The sequence below is a fragment of the Sycon ciliatum genome, chromosome 7 (assembly GCF_964019385.1).
Source record: "Sycon ciliatum chromosome 7, ocSycCili1.1, whole genome shotgun sequence".
NCBI classification, from domain to species: Eukaryota; Metazoa; Porifera; class Calcarea; order Leucosolenida; family Sycettidae; genus Sycon; species Sycon ciliatum.
In genome coordinates this window covers 25,851,898-25,873,016 of record NC_088649.1, presented here as the reverse complement: position 1 = coordinate 25,873,016, position 21,119 = coordinate 25,851,898, and the positions used below count along the sequence as shown (strand labels likewise).

Genomic DNA, 21,119 nt, shown 5'->3' with positions numbered 1-21,119 from the left:
TAGTAGTAGTAGTAGTAGTAGTAGTAGTAGTAGTAGTAGTAGTAGTAGTAGTAGTAGTAGTAGTAGTAGTAGTAGTAGTAGTAGTAGTAGTAGTAGTAGTAGTAGTAGTAGTAGTAGTAGTAGTAGTAGTAGTAGTAGTAGTAGTAGTAGTAGTAGTAGTAGTAGTAGTAGTAGTAGTAGTAGTAGTAGTAGTAGTAGTAGTAGTAGTAGTAGTAGTAGTAGTAGTAGTAGTAGTAGTAGTAGTAGTAGTAGTAGTAGTAGTAGTAGTAGTAGTAGTAGTAGTAGTAGTAGTAGTAGTAGTAGTAGTAGTAGTAGTAGTAGTAGTAGTAGTAGTAGTAGTAGTAGTAGTAGTAGTAGTAGTAGTAGTAGTAGTAGTAGTAGTAGTAGTAGTAGTAGTAGTAGTAGTAGTAGTAGTAGTAGTAGTAGTAGTAGTAGTAGTAGTAGTAGTAGTAGTAGTAGTAGTAGTAGTAGTAGTAGTAGTAGTAGTAGTAGTAGTAGTAGTAGTAGTAGTAGTAGTAGTAGTAGTAGTAGTAGTAGTAGTAGTAGTAGTAGTAGTAGTAGTAGTAGTAGTAGTAGTAGTAGTAGTAGTAGTAGTAGTAGTAGTAGTAGTAGTAGTAGTAGTAGTAGTAGTAGTAGTAGTAGTAGTAGTAGTAGTAGTAGTAGTAGTAGTAGTAGTAGTAGTAGTAGTAGTAGTAGTAGTAGTAGTAGTAGTAGTAGTAGTAGTAGTAGTAGTAGTAGTAGTAGTAGTAGTAGTAGTAGTAGTAGTAGTAGTAGTAGTAGTAGTAGTAGTAGTAGTAGTAGTAGTAGTAGTAGTAGTAGTAGTAGTAGTAGTAGTAGTAGTAGTAGTAGTAGTAGTAGTAGTAGTAGTAGTAGTAGTAGTAGTAGTAGTAGTAGTAGTAGTAGTAGTAGTAGTAGTAGTAGTAGTAGTAGTAGTAGTAGTAGTAGTAGTAGTAGTAGTAGTAGTAGTAGTAGTAGTAGTAGTAGTAGTAGTAGTAGTAGTAGTAGTAGTAGTAGTAGTAGTAGTAGTAGTAGTAGTAGTAGTAGTAGTAGTAGTAGTAGTAGTAGTAGTAGTAGTAGTAGTAGTAGTAGTAGTAGTAGTAGTAGTAGTAGTAGTAGTAGTAGTAGTAGTAGTAGTAGTAGTAGTAGTAGTAGTAGTAGTAGTAGTAGTAGTAGTAGTAGTAGTAGTAGTAGTAGTAGTAGTAGTAGTAGTAGTAGTAGTAGTAGTAGTAGTAGTAGTAGTAGTAGTAGTAGTAGTAGTAGTAGTAGTAGTAGTAGTAGTAGTAGTAGTAGTAGTAGTAGTAGTAGTAGTAGTAGTAGTAGTAGTAGTAGTAGTAGTAGTAGTAGTAGTAGTAGTAGTAGTAGTAGTAGTAGTAGTAGTAGTAGTAGTAGTAGTAGTAGTAGTAGTAGTAGTAGTAGTAGTAGTAGTAGTAGTAGTAGTAGTAGTAGTAGTAGTAGTAGTAGTAGTAGTAGTAGTAGTAGTAGTAGTAGTAGTAGTAGTAGTAGTAGTAGTAGTAGTAGTAGTAGTAGTAGTAGTAGTAGTAGTAGTAGTAGTAGTAGTAGTAGTAGTAGTAGTAGTAGTAGTAGTAGTAGTAGTAGTAGTAGTAGTAGTAGTAGTAGTAGTAGTAGTAGTAGTAGTAGTAGTAGTAGTAGTAGTAGTAGTAGTAGTAGTAGTAGTAGTAGTAGTAGTAGTAGTAGTAGTAGTAGTAGTAGTAGTAGTAGTAGTAGTAGTAGTAGTAGTAGTAGTAGTAGTAGTAGTAGTAGTAGTAGTAGTAGTAGTAGTAGTAGTAGTAGTAGTAGTAGTAGTAGTAGTAGTAGTAGTAGTAGTAGTAGTAGTAGTAGTAGTAGTAGTAGTAGTAGTAGTAGTAGTAGTAGTAGTAGTAGTAGTAGTAGTAGTAGTAGTAGTAGTAGTAGTAGTAGTAGTAGTAGTAGTAGTAGTAGTAGTAGTAGTAGTAGTAGTAGTAGTAGTAGTAGTAGTAGTAGTAGTAGTAGTAGTAGTAGTAGTAGTAGTAGTAGTAGTAGTAGTAGTAGTAGTAGTAGTAGTAGTAGTAGTAGTAGTAGTAGTAGTAGTAGTAGTAGTAGTAGTAGTAGTAGTAGTAGTAGTAGTAGTAGTAGTAGTAGTAGTAGTAGTAGTAGTAGTAGTAGTAGTAGTAGTAGTAGTAGTAGTAGTAGTAGTAGTAGTAGTAGTAGTAGTAGTAGTAGTAGTAGTAGTAGTAGTAGTAGTAGTAGTAGTAGTAGTAGTAGTAGTAGTAGTAGTAGTAGTAGTAGTAGTAGTAGTAGTAGTAGTAGTAGTAGTAGTAGTAGTAGTAGTAGTAGTAGTAGTAGTAGTAGTAGTAGTAGTAGTAGTAGTAGTAGTAGTAGTAGTAGTAGTAGTAGTAGTAGTAGTAGTAGTAGTAGTAGTAGTAGTAGTAGTAGTAGTAGTAGTAGTAGTAGTAGTAGTAGTAGTAGTAGTAGTAGTAGTAGTAGTAGTAGTAGTAGTAGTAGTAGTAGTAGTAGTAGTAGTAGTAGTAGTAGTAGTAGTAGTAGTAGTAGTAGTAGTAGTAGTAGTAGTAGTAGTAGTAGTAGTAGTAGTAGTAGTAGTAGTAGTAGTAGTAGTAGTAGTAGTAGTAGTAGTAGTAGTAGTAGTAGTAGTAGTAGTAGTAGTAGTAGTAGTAGTAGTAGTAGTAGTAGTAGTAGTAGTAGTAGTAGTAGTAGTAGTAGTAGTAGTAGTAGTAGTAGTAGTAGTAGTAGTAGTAGTAGTAGTAGTAGTAGTAGTAGTAGTAGTAGTAGTAGTAGTAGTAGTAGTAGTAGTAGTAGTAGTAGTAGTAGTAGTAGTAGTAGTAGTAGTAGTAGTAGTAGTAGTAGTAGTAGTAGTAGTAGTAGTAGTAGTAGTAGTAGTAGTAGTAGTAGTAGTAGTAGTAGTAGTAGTAGTAGTAGTAGTAGTAGTAGTAGTAGTAGTAGTAGTAGTAGTAGTAGTAGTAGTAGTAGTAGTAGTAGTAGTAGTAGTAGTAGTAGTAGTAGTAGTAGTAGTAGTAGTAGTAGTAGTAGTAGTAGTAGTAGTAGTAGTAGTAGTAGTAGTAGTAGTAGTAGTAGTAGTAGTAGTAGTAGTAGTAGTAGTAGTAGTAGTAGTAGTAGTAGTAGTAGTAGTAGTAGTAGTAGTAGTAGTAGTAGTAGTAGTAGTAGTAGTAGTAGTAGTAGTAGTAGTAGTAGTAGTAGTAGTAGTAGTAGTAGTAGTAGTAGTAGTAGTAGTAGTAGTAGTAGTAGTAGTAGTAGTAGTAGTAGTAGTAGTAGTAGTAGTAGTAGTAGTAGTAGTAGTAGTAGTAGTAGTAGTAGTAGTAGTAGTAGTAGTAGTAGTAGTAGTAGTAGTAGTAGTAGTAGTAGTAGTAGTAGTAGTAGTAGTAGTAGTAGTAGTAGTAGTAGTAGTAGTAGTAGTAGTAGTAGTAGTAGTAGTAGTAGTAGTAGTAGTAGTAGTAGTAGTAGTAGTAGTAGTAGTAGTAGTAGTAGTAGTAGTAGTAGTAGTAGTAGTAGTAGTAGTAGTAGTAGTAGTAGTAGTAGTAGTAGTAGTAGTAGTAGTAGTAGTAGTAGTAGTAGTAGTAGTAGTAGTAGTAGTAGTAGTAGTAGTAGTAGTAGTAGTAGTAGTAGTAGTAGTAGTAGTAGTAGTAGTAGTAGTAGTAGTAGTAGTAGTAGTAGTAGTAGTAGTAGTAGTAGTAGTAGTAGTAGTAGTAGTAGTAGTAGTAGTAGTAGTAGTAGTAGTAGTAGTAGTAGTAGTAGTAGTAGTAGTAGTAGTAGTAGTAGTAGTAGTAGTAGTAGTAGTAGTAGTAGTAGTAGTAGTAGTAGTAGTAGTAGTAGTAGTAGTAGTAGTAGTAGTAGTAGTAGTAGTAGTAGTAGTAGTAGTAGTAGTAGTAGTAGTAGTAGTAGTAGTAGTAGTAGTAGTAGTAGTAGTAGTAGTAGTAGTAGTAGTAGTAGTAGTAGTAGTAGTAGTAGTAGTAGTAGTAGTAGTAGTAGTAGTAGTAGTAGTAGTAGTAGTAGTAGTAGTAGTAGTAGTAGTAGTAGTAGTAGTAGTAGTAGTAGTAGTAGTAGTAGTAGTAGTAGTAGTAGTAGTAGTAGTAGTAGTAGTAGTAGTAGTAGTAGTAGTAGTAGTAGTAGTAGTAGTAGTAGTAGTAGTAGTAGTAGTAGTAGTAGTAGTAGTAGTAGTAGTAGTAGTAGTAGTAGTAGTAGTAGTAGTAGTAGTAGTAGTAGTAGTAGTAGTAGTAGTAGTAGTAGTAGTAGTAGTAGTAGTAGTAGTAGTAGTAGTAGTAGTAGTAGTAGTAGTAGTAGTAGTAGTAGTAGTAGTAGTAGTAGTAGTAGTAGTAGTAGTAGTAGTAGTAGTAGTAGTAGTAGTAGTAGTAGTAGTAGTAGTAGTAGTAGTAGTAGTAGTAGTAGTAGTAGTAGTAGTAGTAGTAGTAGTAGTAGTAGTAGTAGTAGTAGTAGTAGTAGAAGTAGTAGTAGTAGTAGTACAGTTGCGCTCGGTGATGTCCAGCCCGAAGTGTATAACTGGCGCCCAGTACTGATGCGGCCCTTGACGCCCTCAAAGTTGTACAAGTGCTAGTGCTTGCGTGTGCCGTATGAACCAATCCTTAGTGTCATTGATACCACACATTCTGTGACATGTGCACAATGTGAACTTATTTATGGCACATATACATTTCAGATGGGCACCAACATTTCCATAAAGTTGGACAGAAAGATATCACTTTGGCATGAAAAAAGAAAATTCCAAAAAAGTATGCCTTAGCCACCTTCTTGGTTTGCTCAGCTCAAATAGTAATGGGAAGAGTCTACCAAGTTATAGCCCCCTGCAGCTACCAGAAGCATACTTTGTCAAGTACAGTAGGTATCGGTTATAGCGTGGGTGTTTGAAAAACGACATTTGATTCTTATTGCCGATATTTCTTACACACGATAAATCAAGTGTGCACATATCATAATGCACGTGTGACATATCATATGCACGTGTGACATAATCATATGCGCATGCGCGCATTGTGTGCACGTTTGGCATGTGGATACGTACACATGATACACACGGATCAGACTCGCGGTCGACCGGTCGTGCTAGGCGACTAGACTGCGGAGCAGCAGATACGAGAGAAGTCGGAAGAAAGAGTCCGACTGGACAGAAAAAGTGATTTTCCAATGCTCCCTTGGACATAACTCTCTTTTTGTGTTGAGTATTATTGTATTGAGTATGCACAGAGCACAGATGTGATTACTACAGGCAACACACTTTGCACTAATCTGGCATATTTTGCTGCATAAAATCCATTCTTAGGGCCGATATATTCTACTATGCGATAATACTGCTTGTAAGAATAAATATACACATAAAACATGTGTTCTGATTATGAAAAAAATGAGTGTTTATTCTTGTAGGCAATATATTCTTGTATACGACCACACTATAACCGATACGCACTGTACTATCAATTTGTCAATTTGGGGGTAAATTTACATAATCCCTGCCATCAAGTAAATTGAAACGGCTCAATGGATTTCCTATAAATTTGGTAAAGATGTTCCTTTGATTGATGAAAAAGTGGCTGCCAAGTTCCATGTTTCTGTTGCCACAAGAACATACCTTTTGAGTTGATTAAAGAAGCTATTCTTGTCAAAAACCACTACCAGAAAAGAAGAAGAAAAAAGTTTATACGGGGGAGGTTCGAATCCGCGAGCGGCAAAAAATAATAATATTTCATAATATTTTTACTCCAAACCTGCGCAGAAGGATGCTCAAAGGACTAGTTTTAAATTTAGGAACGAGCTACCTTAAAGGGTGCGAGAGGGCCACAAGTTAGTATGAGAACTCGGAGGCTTTCTCACATTTCTCTTCCAACAAATGCAGTGTACAAAGCCTCGAATTTACTACGATGGACTTACTGAACACAGCATTCACTGGCTCACATGCACTAACGACAGTTCACTTTTGTCCCAATGCAGTCCACAGGTCTCTAGCTCGTCTTGAATTCCTCAAAGGCGACTGGACCCGACGGTGTTTCCGCTCCTGTCTTGAAGGAATGCGCCAGACCAATTGTAAAGACGCTATCTCAGCTCTTTGCTTCCAGCCCGGAGTTCTACCTGGAAAAGTCTTCCACAAGCGGCGTCAGATTCAGGTCATAAAGGGTGGGGGAGTGTACATGAGATCAATTAGCGAAATACCAAATCCCGAAATCCCATTTGCCACATATCAAAAGAAAAGAACTACGGCAAAAAATGCCTTTTTACGGTTGTGATATCCGTACTAGTGAGCTACCTCACGTGATAGATCATTATCTTTCTACTCCTTTGCTCTAAGTTGTATCAGCCACGCATGCTTTTCCGTTGTGCTGCTGAGCTTCTCTGTCGTTCTAGTTCGGCGTTCTAGCTTTGATCTTGAAGTCAACAGTGCCCCTTTTGTCTTGTCCTGAACTGCTCTGGTGTGATCATAATATTTGGCGACGAAGTCCTTGATTCAGCTGCCACGATGAGCACAGTAAAATCATTGAACCCGTTTGATCTGGAACCGCCTGAGTCGGTTGGCCCTCGTTGGGAGAAATGGCTGGCTCGTTTCGATAATTATTTGATTGCAGCAAACATCACGGAAGACGAGCGGCAGAGAGCCCAGCTCTTGCACGGTGGCGGAGAGGACGTGTTTGACGTCTACCTCACCTTTGACAGCAGTAGCATTACAAGTTACGACGACTTGAAGGATGCTCTGCCGGCTCACTTCAGTCCGAAGCGCAACAGGGAATACGAGGTCTACTTGTTCCGTCGTGAGAAACAATCTCAGTCGGAGACCCTTGATAGCTACGTAACTCGTCTTAGGCGTTTGGTCAAGCACTGTCAATTTGCAGATATGGACACAGAGCTAAAGTCTCAGGTGGTACAGCACTGTGTGTCGTCGAAGGTACGTGAAAAGGCTTTCATGGAGAGCAGCATGTCGTTGGCAGACCTCCTTACTTACGCACGTTCAGTGGAAGTCACGATGTCGTCTGTGGTAGCCATGGCCGGGGCCAGCAGCTTCAGCAAGCCTGAACATCCCCAAGTCCATAAAGTGGAGAGGCGACACCCATCAAGTCGTGACCAGCCCAGTCCTTCCAGTAAGGCCGTTCGCAAATGTAGCGGATGCGGGGGGAAATGGCACGACAACCGCTCGGATTGCCCAGCATGGGGCAAGACGTGCAAGTCCTGCAGCAGGTCGAATCATTTCGCAAAGGTATGCCGGTCGAAGGCTGTGCATCAGTTTTCCGAGCAGAGAGCCCCGGAGTTCGCATCACCTGACCAGACGGCGGAATACAGTGCGGAGCTGCACCACACCAGTTGCTCTGGTCATGTGCGTTCCAACGTGGATCCTTATATGTGTAGTGTGAGTCTGGCTGGCACCCCTGTTGTGTTTGAGATAGACACCGGAGCGGCAGTAACAATAATCAACAAAGCGGAGTACCAGACACTGGCGTCGAAAGACACCAAGCAGCAACTCCCGAGTCTGGAGACGAATGACCTGCCGAGCCTTAGGTCGTATGCTGGCAAGATCATACCAGTTATTGGTCGTCTCATCTGCAATGCCCGTCATGCGAAGAACTCGGCTCAGCTGATCATGTTTGTCGTCGAGGGTTCTGGTCTGAATCTGTTGGGTAGAGACGCGCTGCAGACGCTAAAGCTCAACTGGAACCGAGTCTTCAATGTCACCGGAGATCTGAGCAGTGACCTCCTGAGCAAGCATCCTGATGTTTTCAAGCCCGGACTAGGCACCTGGAAGCACAGCAGTGTCAAGCTTGCAGTCGACCGCAATGCTAGACCTCGCTTCCTGAAAGCTCGCTCTGTGCCTTATGCTCTACAGTCTGCCGTGGAGAAGGAGCTGGACAAACTAGTCGACAACAATGTCATTCAGCCAGTCGAATTCGCTGAGTGGGCAGCACCGATTGTGCCAGTTCTCAAGAGCAATGGCCAAGTCCGCATTTGCGGTGATTACAAGTGCACTGTTAACCAGGCAGCCAAGACAGATAAGTACCCATTGCCGAACATAGAGGATTTGTACGTGAAACTTGCTAATGGCTGTTGCTTCACCAAGCTGGACCTCAGTCAAGCTTATCTCCAATTACCACTGGATGAACAGTCTAAACTTCTTACCACCATCAACACCACGAAGGGACTGTTTGTGTACAACCGACTGCCTTTTGGTGTGTCTTCGGCCCCGAGCATATTTCAACGTACGCTCGACCAATTGCTAGCTGGAATACCAATGGTCGTGATCTACTTGGATGACATCCTTCTCTCTGGCACAACTCGTGAAGAACACGACAAACATCTGAACATGGTTCTGGAACGTCTCAACGCAGCTGGATTGCATTTGAACCGCACCAAACGTTCATTTGCAAGGTCCTCTGTGACATTCTTAGGTCACATCATCGATGCATCTGGAATTAAGCCAACCAAGGAGAAAGTGCAAGATGTCATTGATGCAAGGGCTCCTACCGACGTGCAAGAGCTGAGAAGCTATCTCGGACTAATCAACTACTACCACAAGTTCATTCCTAACCTGAGCTCAGTACTTACTCCGTTGTATGAACTATTGTCTTCCAAGAGTTGGGACTGGTCTCATTGTCAACAGTCCGCATTCGAGAGTAGCAAGAAGCTGCTCATTGACTCACCCGTCCGTGTGCATTACGACCCTAAACTACCAATAATTGTTGTGAGCTGTGATGCCTCACCGTACGGCATTGGGGCAGTTTTGTCGCATGTTGTCAATGGCGAGGAGCATCCGGTAATCTTCGCATCGCGTACCCTGTCGTCAGCAGAACGAAACTACGGACAGATTGAGAAGGAAGGCCTTGCCATGGTTTTCGCTGTCAAGCGATTCCACAAGTACCTGTATGGCCAATCATTCACTCTTCAAACAGACCACAAACCTCTGCTGGGTTTGTTCAGCGAGTGTCGGCCCGTTCCTGCTATGGCCAGCAGTCGTATTCAGCGTTGGGCGCTGATGTTAGCCAACTATGACTATGAGCTACAGTACAAGCCCGGCAAATCGAATGGAAACGCTGATGGTCTCAGTCGTCTGCCGGCGCCAACGCCAGAATTCCAGGTTCCCGTGCCGGCTGAAACAGTTTTGTCAATGACTGTTTTGGACGGAACTCCCGTGACATCATCGAGCGTTGCGCAATGGTCTCGCCGCGATCCAGTGCTTCCATTAGTTCTTAAGTACGTCCAGGAAGGCTGGCCTAACGACGTACATAGCGATTACCAAGTGTACTACCGTCGTCGAAGTGAACTCTCCATCATCGATGGGTGCTTACTGTTGGGGTCTCGCATTGTCATTCCACCCCAAGGCCGAGAAAAGTTACTGGAAGAGTTACATTTCAGCCATCCCGGCATAACCAGAATGAAGTCGCTCGCCCGCAGCTACGTCTGGTGGCCATCGATCGGTGCCGAAATTGAACTCAAGGTCCGCAGCTGTGAGCCATCTCAAGCAACCCAGAAGTCTCCAGCACTACAGCCATTGCATCCCTGAGAGTGGCCAGGCAAACCCTGGACCCGACTGCACATTGATTATGCAGGCCCGGTGGAAGGCAAGATGCTACTTGTGATCGTCGACAGCCACAGCAAGTACATCGACGTGCACGCTGTTCCATCTGCTACGTCGACAGCTACCAGTGGCAAGCTTCGTGAGTGTTTCGCTACACATGGTCTTCCGCAACAGCTTGTCTCGGATAATGGCTCAGTGTTCACCAGCTCGGAGTTTCAACAATTCTGCTCAATTAACGGTATCAAGCATACTTTGGTTTCACCCTACCACCCAGCAAGCAACGGTCTTGCTGAACGAGCAGTTCAAACAGTCAAATCCGGCTTGAAGAAATTGTCAGGTGCTGGTGGAGACCTAGCGTCACGGTTACACCGCTTTCTGTTTCATTATCGCTTAACGCCTCAGTCAACAACAGGCCAATCATCATTTCAGCTGCTTATGAACGCAAGCCACGTTCTCGTCTTGACCTGACGTTTCCAGATACATCAGCACGTGTCTTGAACAGGCAAGGTGCTGCTGTTGACCGTCGCACAGCGCGGGCGTCGGATCTCTGTTGTGGTGATGCTGTTTGGGTGATTAACTTCACATCGACGCCTAAATGGATGCCTGGTGTGCCGGAAGAATGTCTTGGTCCAGCCACGTTTACTGTACGTCTGGATGATGGTCGCATATGGAATCGCCATGCTGATCACATTAGACGCCGTCTTCCGTCCGATGGAGGAGAAATGCTACCCGAGAGTGCAGGCATATCCGACCGGTCATCACCGCCATCGACTTCAACTTTGGTAACTGCACAGCCGCCATCACATGCAGATGCCGAATCACCGCAGCCGTCACAGCCAGAGGTTGCCGCCAGCCGCCAGGATGTGGAATCAACATCGCTATCCTCTTCTGCATCTGCTGCACCTTCTGCTGAATCTTCTACTCAGTCTTCTGCTATCTCTGTTAATTCTCCTAGCTCTAATCTGCGCAGGTCTACACGCTCAAGGAAGTTCTTTCTACTCCTCTACTCCAAGTTGTATCAGCCGCGCATGCTTCTCCGTTGTGCTGCTGAGCTTCTCTGTCATTCTAGTTCGGCGTTCTAGCTTTGATCTTGAAGTCAACAGTGCCCCTTTTGTCTTGTCCTGAACTGCTCTGGTGGGATCATAATAACGGTACATTCACAACATGACTTACAGGTATTGTAATTTGGTTGTGGCGTTGAACAGCCCGGCAGGAAGGTGAACAAGTTGATTACTTGTCAAATCCCTGGGAGATCAAAGTAGAATTTTGATAGGATGTATATCACTTCCTGGAAGAATTTCTTGTTACTCTATTTGGCATCTCAGAGGAGAAGGACAACCTGTTACGAGTTATGACTAGGGATTATTATTATTTATACAAAAGAGAAAGTAGAAAGGAAAAGGACATATGGAAACGAGTTAAGAGTAACTCTCCACGACTGTAACTAGTTACTATATACAGTCAGAAAGTGCAATAACTAGGCACATAACTGACAGAGTACTGAGACATTCGACGTCCTGACACCTAGCTTCAACACATCTCCGTAGCGCTAACCGACAGCCTTCCAACTTGGAAGGTTCAAGGTTATGGAAAGACCAAAGAGGGGAAGGCAAGCGCAACGAAAACGAGCACAAGCTACAGTCCCAACGGAACAAAGAATGTCGATTGTCACTGGACGATGACGAGACCAGTAGGCGATTTGACAAAGCGGTCTAACTACAATTCGAAGCAGCAAAGCAGCACACCACCCAACTTGGGTGGGTCAAAAATATCAAAGATAAATTAAGAAGGGGGAAGCTTTGCGAGAACGAATTGTACAAGCCGAAATCTAAACTCCTACAGTACTCCTCATGCATGACATTGTGATGGACTAGTTGACTACAAAACAAGTTGTTTCACACGACGTAAGTTTCGCCGTATGGTTCGTGACGGCTCATCAGGTGTGCAATTTGAAACTCGTCATCGTCCAGTGACAATCGACATTCTTTGTTCCGTTGGGACTGTAGCTTGTGCTCGTTTTCGTTGCGCTTGCCTTCCCCTCTTTGGTCTTTTCATAACCTTGAACCTTCCAAGTTGGAAGGCTGTCAGTTAGCGCTACGGAGATGTGTACAAGCTAGGTGTCAGGACGTCGAATGTCTCAGTACTCTGTCAGTTTTGTGCCTAGTTGTTGCACTTTCTGACTGTATATAGTATCTAGTTACAGTGGTGGAGAGTTACTCTTAACTCATTTCCATATGTCCTTTTCCTTTCTACTTTTATTATTGGCTCAATACCCGAGTTACAAAAGAGAAAGATTATTTTAAAAAGAGTCGGCACTCAAAGAAAGTTTAAAGTCGGATACAGAGCGAGTAATAAAATGTAAAAAAGAGAAGAAACACCTGAGAACGAGTTATGCAGCAACTATCCACGACGGTAACGAGATGATAAACGGTCAGAAAGTGCGATAATAGGGCACACAACTGACAGGCTACTGAGACATTCAGCGACCCGAGACCTAGCTCTAACACATCTCCAGTGCGCAAACCAACAGCCTTCCAACTTGGAAGGTTCATGGTTACGTAGGACCGAAGAGGGGAAGGTGAGCGCAGCGAAAATGAGCGAGACATATTCCGGGCCTTGTTCCGCTCAGATTTGTAATGGGTGAGCTTGTCAAGAGTGGGGTACTTCTTATACTGGATGTGAGAGGCGTCGGAAGCGAACTGTGACCCATTATCGCTGACGAAGATGTCCGGATAGCCGTGGACAGCAAATATACTCTTCAGGTGAGTGATGACGGCCCGTGATGTAGTCGATGAGAGACAAGCGACATCAATGTAACGGGAGAAATAGTCCACGGTAATCAGGTACTGGCGGCCGTCGACATAACAGAGATCCGATGCAATACGCTGCCACGGACGCTCGGGGAACGGAGTTGTCTAAAGAGGCTCTGGAGACTGATGACGCTGCTTGATACAGGTAGTGCACTTGGCGACGTACGCCTTGATGTCGGCAGAGATACCAGGCCCCCACGACGAGAAGCGGGCACAGACTTTACTCTTCATTACACCTTGGTGACCATCGTGCAGCTTCTGGAGGATTTCAGGCTGTAGCACGGACGGAACCACCAGGCGAAAGCCGTGGCACAAGACACCTTGCATGTGAGACAACTGGCCTCGCTCACGATGGAACGGCTTGATGTCGTCAGGGACGGTAGCAGGCCAGCCATGGATGACGTAGCGCATCACACTGGACAACAAGGGATCTTCAGACGTAGCCTTGGCTAGGTCGGCGAGAACGGATGGACTCGTGAGATCTTCGGCAGTGGTTGATAAAACCATGCCGATGTCGTCTTGCAGAACGTTGTCAACTGACGCCGATGCTGGCGCTCGTGAAAGCGTGTCGGCCACCACCAGATCCTTGCTGGGAACGTGTATGGCATGGACTTCGCACCCGAGGAAGCTTAGCAGCATTCGGTGGCATCGGATGGGAACCTTGTCCAGGTCTCTGGTGTTGATCAGTGGCACTAGGGGCTTGTGGTCCGTCTGCACGATGAACCTGGGAGTGCCGAAGAGGTCTAACCTCTCGCACGTCCACAACGCTGCGAGGCATTCCTTTTCGATCTGCGCATAGCCTTGTTCCGTCTTGGTCAGGGAGCGAGAGGCGTAGCCTACTGGGCGCCAGTCGCCATCGTGCTTCTGGAGCAGAACACCACCAATGCCATAGCTGTTGGCATCTGCACTGACTATGATGGGACGCTTGGGGTCATAGTGCACTAAGCACGGGGCTGAAACAACGAGCTCTTTAAGCCGACGGAACGCGTCCTGCTGCGGGGAGTCCCAGAACCAACCAGTGTTGGTGTGCAGGAGCTGACGGAGGGGCGCTGAGATCGTAGCCAATTCCGGGATGAATCTGGCGACGTATGTGAACAGACCCAAGGCACGCCGGAGCTCAGGAACATTCGTAGGCTCTTTGAGTTCGTCAATGGCGGAGACTTTGCTGGGGTTGGGTTTCACACCGGACCCGCTGACGATGTGTCCCAGGTACTTGACTGACGACTGCTTGAGGTGGCATTTGTCGGGGTTAAGAGTGATGCCTGCGTCAGCAAGGACCTGGCGCGTTGTGTCCAGCTGGTGGTCGTGTTCAGCTTCGTTAGCGGCGTGGACCAGAACGTCGTCCACGAATACCTCAGAACCTTTGACGTGGGACAGGAAATCCTGCAGGCGTCGCTGGAAGATTTCTGGTGCAGAGGTTATACCGAATGGCATCCCGAGGAAACGGAAACGACCCACAGGCGTGATGAACGTGGTCAGCTTGGATGCAGACTCCGTGAGAGGCACTTGCCAGAAGCCGCTGTTGGCATCCAGCGTGGAAAAGACAGTAGATCCGGCGAGCCTAGCCAGTGTGTCCTCAACTGTCGGAAGAGGGAAGTGCTCGCTCTTCACGTTGCCGTTCAGCTTCTTTAGGTCTACGCAGATCCGTACGCGACCATTAGGTTTACGAACCGGCACCATAGGAGAGCACCAGTCAGAGGGATCTGTTTCCCGGACGATGATGCCCATTTCCTCCATACGTGCGAGCTCTTCTGTGACCTTGTCCTGTAGAGGCAGAGGCACACGGCGGGCAACACCACAGTGGTACGGCGTGGCGTCATCCACAAGGTTGATATGAGCTGGGGGCCCAACCATACAACCGATGGGCTGTGCTGGCTTGCTGGTACACGATTCTGCTGCATCTAAATGCTGGATCAGGCGAAGTCGGGGGCAGTCTCTGCGACTCAACAGGTTGGTAGATCCAGGTCCATCGATAACTACGATCTCCATAGAGAACAGTTCACTCTTGTGCATGGTGTCTGCAGTGAACTGACCCTTGATGGATAGAGGTGCACCAGATGGACTAAGAAGTTTGGTAGTGGATGGTGTGAGTACAGGGCGTTGCACTTGGTCCGGCTCATCGCAATTTTCGCTTATCCCCACGCCCTTTTTGACAGGTAAAACACAGTCCAATCACGATATCGAACTTACTTTTGCTTGGGAGATCGTGATGGAAAAATCAAAGGAGGCACCAAGGAAAAAATGATCGCGACTAGCGCTTTGAATCGCGATGTATTCGACTTTTTTGGGAAGTGGGAATCTGGCCATTCACTGTCTGTGTTGCCAAAAGCCAAGCGCGCGCAGAGACCCGAAGACCGGAACTGTAGCAGGGGCAACTGACATCCTGGCCTGGAAAGCGTGACAGGCACGCGTGCACTGCAGAGGAGTATGAGCCCCATGCTGAAGAAGAAAAGTGTTTTTGATGGATGCGCCCGGCCGACGTGTTGGTTGTTCCTTCTCTTGGTGGACCTAGCAGCCGCATTACAAGAGTTGAGGCCAGGGTATCCAGCGAAGCGTATGACAGCTGTCTGGAGAGGCCTGTATGCCTCATTCGAAGGCTTTGTTGAAACACACTGTGGTGACACACAGGTCACACTGCCCACGGTTCATTCAAGCACCGAAGTGACAGCCACAACTGTTTCTTTCCCATTGCTGCCATAATTATGATAGGCTGAGAACGCGAGAGATACTCTACCATGTACCAGTCTATGCCAGCAGCTAGACACCAGCAAATGTCAGCGAATGTAGCCGCGCGGCTCCAGAGATGCGGAGTTGAATGTACTCTGGACCTGTATTACTAGTGTGAGTGCAAGAACGCGCTTCTTCTTCATTTTGCTTACTTTGCTTCCTTTCTTCGACTTGCTTCACCTGATTCCATTGCTGAATTTTTTTTCTTGTAGCGGAGAGTATTCATGTATCATGCTTCCTCACTATGCCTGTTGGAAATTTCACAGAGCGGTAAAAAAACTCCTGTTCTTAGTGGCGATAGATAAGCGACAATTGCGATGAGCCAGACCAAGTACGAGATTCTGATACGTGGAGTGCGTGATACATGATACGTCTGCACCTGTGTCGATCTTCAATATCAAATTTGTCGAGCAAGCAGGCAGACAGGCAGACTTACTGACCAGGCGTCGGTGGACTGGGAAGGTCTGGCGTTGGATGACAGCTCTGCAACACCACCCATGAATGGCGACGGGGACGCGAGCGATTCATTTTCGACAGCTCTGGCACCACGCGTGGTTGCTGGAGTGGAAAGACAGACGCCGGCGAAGTCGCCCTGCTTGCCGCATGAATCACACTTGCGACGGAACGCAGGATACGCAGAACGGTTGCTCTTGTGCGAACCAGCGTGGCCACACCATCCACATGTTGAAGCTGCAGTGCCGCTCTTCCTCTGCGTGGACGGCGTTGGTGCAGGCTGCGCTGGCGGCGACTCCTTGCATCTTGCTGCTTACCTCCAAAGCGGGATGCAGCATTGACCTGCGGCCTGGCGGCTTGCGCTGCAACGTATCCGAAAATGTTCTCGGCCTGCCTGGCCCTGAGAACTGCGTCCGTGAGGGTGAGTTTTGCGGGCTCAATCAGCTGCAGGTCCTTCGCGACTTGACGATCCAGAATGTGAGCCACGAGGCGATCTCGATATCTGTTGTCCTTCTGGTCACCAAAGTCACAGAACTTCGCTGCTGCCTGAAGTTTCCGAACTAATTCTTCCACGGACTCTCCTGGAAGATGGACGCACTGTTCGAAAATGGTCCTCTGGTGAAAAACATTCAATGCTGGCGTAAAGTAAGCGTCCAGCTTCGTCATGACCTTGTCATACTTGTCCTCGTCTCCAACGGAGTCGAATACCAGTTGATCGAAGACAGTTTCGGCCTCAGGGCCCAGCGAGTAGAGCAACGTAGAGATTTGCACTTTCACGTCTATCGCGTTGAGCTCTGAGGCGAGGCGATATCTCGCAAACCGGCGTTTCCAAGCCGGCCAGGCATCTGGAATGGAGGAATCAAAGTCTGCAGGCGGCGCGAACTTGGCCATTTCTACTCGAAGTGTAGAAGACCTGGTTGACTAACTTCTGACACCACGTTGTGTCATGCACTGACATAAGGAAGTGCTTTATTCCCGTAGCTATGCAGAAGACGTTACTTCAGTAACGTCTGGCGCTAGCCAGGGTCCACGCAGCTTTAATTCCCGTAGCTATGCAGAAGACGTTACTTCAGTAACGTCTGGCGCTAGCCAGGGTCTACACAGCTTTAATTTGGTGTTTGTGTGTTTGTGTCACACCTGGAGCTACCGTAACTGTCCCGTATCTGTCCCGTATCTGTGATTTGGTGTTTGTTTGTTTGTGTCATGCCTGGAGCTACCGTATCTGTCCCGTTATATGTGACTATAAAGGTTCTACAGGATTGTACATAACAGCTGGCCACAATATTCGTCGTATTATGTATACGACTCCCTGATGTAGAGAGAGATTTGGAAAGAAAATTAATAGGGAGACGAGGTGGAAATAAAATTGGAATGGACGCTAGTTGCGGAATAGGTGATAGGATGCGTCAGCAAAAACATACTTTGGAAGAGAGATCCTTTGGAAGAGAGATCCAGTCGTCTCCAAAATAAACGTGAACGGGCGATTCAGCGCCGGTCACAGAAAACGTCGGAAGAGAGATCCCGTCGAGGCCAGAACGCTCGTGATCGGCAGAGTCAGCCCCGGTCCCTGGAAACGTCAGGGCAGACGCAGAATCGACTCCAAAATAAGCGTGAACGGGCGATTCAGCGCCGATCACAGGAAACGTCGGAAGAGAGATCCCGTCGAGTCCAGAACGCCCGTGATCGGCAGAGTCAGCGCCGGTAACAGGAAACGTCAGGGCAGACATCTCGGCGACTCCAAAATAAGCGTGAACGGGCGATTCAGCGCCGGTCACAGGAAACGTCGGAAGAGAGATCCGGTCGAGGCCAGAACGCCCGTGATCGGCAGAGTCAGCGCCGGTCACAGGAAACGTCAGGGCAGACATCTCGTCGACTCCAAAATAAGCGTGAACAGGCGAATCAGCGCCGGTCACAGGAAACGTCGGAAGAGAGATCCCGTCGAGGCCAGAACGCCCGTGATCGGCAGAGTCAGCGCCGGTCACAGGAAACGTCAGGGCAGACATCTCGTCGACTCCAAAATAAGCGTGAACGGGCGATTCAGCGCTGGCGCGATTGGAGAAAACACCCTTATGACCCAGCACTTCAGCAGGCGTTCAGCAATTCCGTGACTGTAGCGATAGCCACCCAGTTCCGATCACGACGTGCAAAGGAGACAAGTCTCAGTCGCAGCCTTACAACTGGGTCCCTCAGAGACAAACAGTGGTGGACGAAGTTGAAGAGCGCCGCAGGCAACCGCACACAGCCCGAAATTCCCCTAATTGTCGACTCTGACGGCCGCAAGTGGGCAACGAGCTCAGAGAAAGGCCAGAACGCCCGTGATCGGCAGAGTCAGCGCCGGTCACAGGAAACGTCAGGGCAGACATCTCGTCAACTCCAAAATAAGCGTGAACAGGCGAATCAGCGCCGGTCACAGGAAACGTCGGAAGAGAGATCCCGTCGAGGCCAGAACGCCCGTGATCGGCAGAGTCAGCGCCGGTCACAGGAAACGTCAGGGCAGACATCTCGTCGACTCCAAAATAAGCGTGAACGGGCGATTCAGCGCTGGCGCGATTGGAGAAAACACCCTTATGACCCAGCACTTCAGCAGGCGTTCAGCAATTCCGTGACTGTAGCGATCGCCACCCAGTTCCGATCACGACGTGCAAAGGAGACAAGTCTCAGTCGCAGCCTTACAACTGGGTCCCTCAGAGACAAACAGTGGTGGACGAAGTTGAAGAGCGCCGCAGGCAACCGCACACAGCCCGAAATTCCCCTAATTGTCGACTCTGACGGCCGCAAGTGGGCAACGAGCTCAGAGAAAGACCAGAACGCCCGTGATCGGCAGAGTCAGCGCCGGTCACAGGAAACGTCAGGGCAAACATCTCGTCGACTCCAAAATAAGCGTGAACAGGCGAATCAGCGCCGGTCACAGGAAACGTCGGAAGAGAGATCCCGTCGAGGCCAGAACGCTCGTGATCGGCAGAGTCAGCGCCGGTCACAGGAAACGTCAGGGCAGACATCTCGTCGACTCCAAAATAAGCGTGAACGGGCGATTCAGCGCTGGCGCGATTGGAGAAAACACCCTTATGACCCAGCACTTCAGCAGGCGTTCAGCAATTCCGTGACTGTAGCGATCGCCACCCAGTTCCGATCACGAAGTGCAAAGGAGACAAGTCTCCGTCGAAGCCTTACAACTGGGTCCCTCAGAGACAAACAGTGGTGGACGAAGTTGAAGAGCGCCGCAGGCAACCGCACACAGCCCGAAATTCCCCTAATTGTCGACTCTGACGGCCGCAAGTGGGCAACGAGCTCAGAGAAAGCAGAGGCATTCGCTCGCTTCTTCTCGAAGAAATGCAGCGTTGCCGGTCCGGACCTTGTGGAGGCTGACCTACCGGACCCTGCTCCCTCAGATGCTCGAACTCTTCGCACCATCCGCTTCCGCCCAGAGGCTGTGCGCCGCCTTCTGACAAAGCTCGACGTCTCCAAGGCTACAGGGCCTGACGGTATTTCTGCTCGCGTCCTTAAGGAATGTGCCCACGAGCTCGCAGAGCCACTGTCCAAGCTATTTGCTTTATGCGGCACTCCGGACAGAACAGGTGAGGCATCTGAGAGAAGTCCACCTACAAAGCCAACTTGCGTTCTGTTGGATAGGTTGTCAGCTGCCACACGGTGTCGAAAGCTTTCTCAGGGTCGAAAAAGCATATGGCAACTTTCCGCCCCATATGACAATAGTCGGCAATGTTTCGGATCAGCTTGGTGAGCTGTAGAGCGGTCGAGTCACCACGACGAAACCCAGATTGCGCGGGATCCAGAGCAGGAGAAATAGGATTATATAATTGATTGAAGAATTGCCATTCGCAAAATTTGGAAATACAGGACAGGAGGGAAATTGGGCGATAGTTACTCGCTTGGGATTTGCTGCCTTTGCACTTGTAAATAGGCAAAAATTTAGCCAGTTTCCAGTTGGTAGAGAACTTGCCTGTGGTAAAGGAGAGGTTAAATAGGTGGCTAAGTGGAAAAGAAATCGCAGGAGCTAGTTTCTTTCTTGAAGGAATGCGCAATGGAACTTGTAAAGACACTATCTCAGCTCTTTGCTTCCAACACGGAGTTATACCTGGAAAAGTCTTCCACGAGCGGCGTCAGATTCGGGTCATAAAGGGTACATGAGATCATTCAACGAGATACAATATCCCGAAATCCCATTTGCCACATCTCAAAAGAACTTGAACAAAAAGGCATTTTTACGGTACATTCACAATGTGACTTACAGTGATTGTAATTTGGTTGTGGCTTTGAACAGCCCGGCAGGTAGGTGAACAAGTTGATTTTCCCACAAACCTCTGGGAGAACAAAGTAGAATTTGGATAGGATGTATGATCCTGAAAGAATATTGCGTGCTAGTTTGTAGGTGGAGTGTGTGGATTACAGTGAGGGCTGCGTTCCACCCACCTGTATAGATTCACACAAAGTGTGAGGTACGAAGTCTGAAGAAAATGTTGAACGGTTTCTGCTGGGATGACCACTACACCATAGCTCAGTGGTTACAGCATTGCTGGCTACAAGCGAGTGTCCCTGGTTCGAGTCTTGGTGGAGTCAGGCAATTTGTTCTTCAGACTGCTCCTGCTGCCATTGCCGTCGTTTCTGATCTTGTCATTCTTCTAGTTGATGCGGTTCCTGTCACTGCCATGCCAGTAAGTGTCTTGTCCGGTTGTTTTTTTCCGGTGGTCTAGTTAATTGTGAGGTGACGTTGCTTTGTGTTGATGCCGCTGCGTTAGATCATCTTGTACCAGGATGATTCTTTGCTGGACGTCTCCTGTTGTCGGATGCGTGCGTCCAGGTGTTGACAACATTTGGCAACGATGGTGATGGCTGTCTAAAGCACTGACGTCAACGCCAAGCAACAGCAAAGATCGGCACCGACGGCGATGGCAGCGTCTAAAGCACTGACAGCGGCAATGGCTAGGGTCCACACGACTAGCCATTTGGTATCGGTTGTGTCCACCGCACATGCTGATTATTCTGATGTATGAGTCGTCCATCGTCATTTGTTTGAGCATCCTGATTGTTGTGCTGTGTATTCAGATGATTTTGTTCGATTGTGTCATGTGTACGCAGTGCTAGATTGTTTTGAAGCCGTATACATCCACACAAAGAAACTCAACCTTTGCTAGCAAGCATAAGCAAATTAAATTCACACTTAGGCTGTTAGGTATGTTGTGAAAACCTCTTTAGTTATGTCCAGTGATTATCTCTTGTTGTCGCACTAAATGTCACGCTTATTGAGTTATTGAAACTTCTTCGCGAAGGGGGAGCTGGTTAAGAGACGTTGTTCTCCACACCTTTTAGGTATTTCATTAGATTTTTAGAGCCATACATGTAGCCATGCAACTGCTTATGCCAAATTCCACTCCCCTTTTTAATTAATATTTTGAGGACCACCATCTGCTCACGTCGCACCAGTTTGGATTTCGCAGAGGCCTCGGCACATCAGACGCTTTGCAAGCTCTCCAAACTGCCTGGGCAAGCGCTGTGGGCTGCGGAGGGGCGGCTCGTATCCTGGCTGTTGACATCGCAGGTGCGTTTGACCGTGTCTCTCATGTCGGCCTCCTCCACAAGGTGCGCAGCCTAGGCAT

The 21,119-nt window shown here is 46.7% G+C and overlaps 1 long non-coding RNA gene across 1 annotated transcript in view; it reads right to left on the bottom strand.

Moving 5' to 3' along the window:
• LOC135821491 (uncharacterized) overlaps window positions 1–19,816 on the bottom strand; it is a 37,515-nt gene extending 17,699 nt beyond the window's left edge. Inside the window, exons 1-2 of the long non-coding RNA XR_010554374.1 lie at window positions 19,755–19,816; window positions 10,691–10,762 (exon numbers count right to left, since the gene is read on the bottom strand). This is a non-coding gene — a long non-coding RNA (uncharacterized LOC135821491). The remainder of the gene's footprint in view (window positions 1–10,690; window positions 10,763–19,754) is intronic.
• Window positions 19,817–21,119: the final 1,303 nt, after the last annotated feature.